Below are 317 nucleotides of genomic sequence, written 5' to 3'. Positions count from 1 at the left end.
ATCTATCTCTCTCTCTCTCTCTATATATATATATATATATATATATATAATTTGTAAACATTTGAGCAAATATTGCAAAATTATTGCAAATATTTTGGCCATTCTTTTTAAAATATATATTTTCAAACGTATTTGAAAATATATTTCTTGCCATATGGACAATGGCCAATAAACAAAACAAATAGAACAAACGTAACTGTTAAAATAAAATATAATCAAATGTAATCTGTCATGTAGGGACTTCTGGGAATTTTCTCCGTAAATTACAGGGTGACTCATAAAGTAATTCATTGTATATATATATATATATATATATA

This window comes from Sinocyclocheilus anshuiensis, unplaced genomic scaffold, assembly GCF_001515605.1.
Source record: "Sinocyclocheilus anshuiensis isolate Anshui unplaced genomic scaffold, SAMN03320099.WGS_v1.1 scaffold552, whole genome shotgun sequence".
Lineage (NCBI taxonomy): Eukaryota > Metazoa > Chordata > Actinopteri > Cypriniformes > Cyprinidae > Sinocyclocheilus > Sinocyclocheilus anshuiensis.
This window is presented reverse-complemented; position numbering follows the sequence as displayed.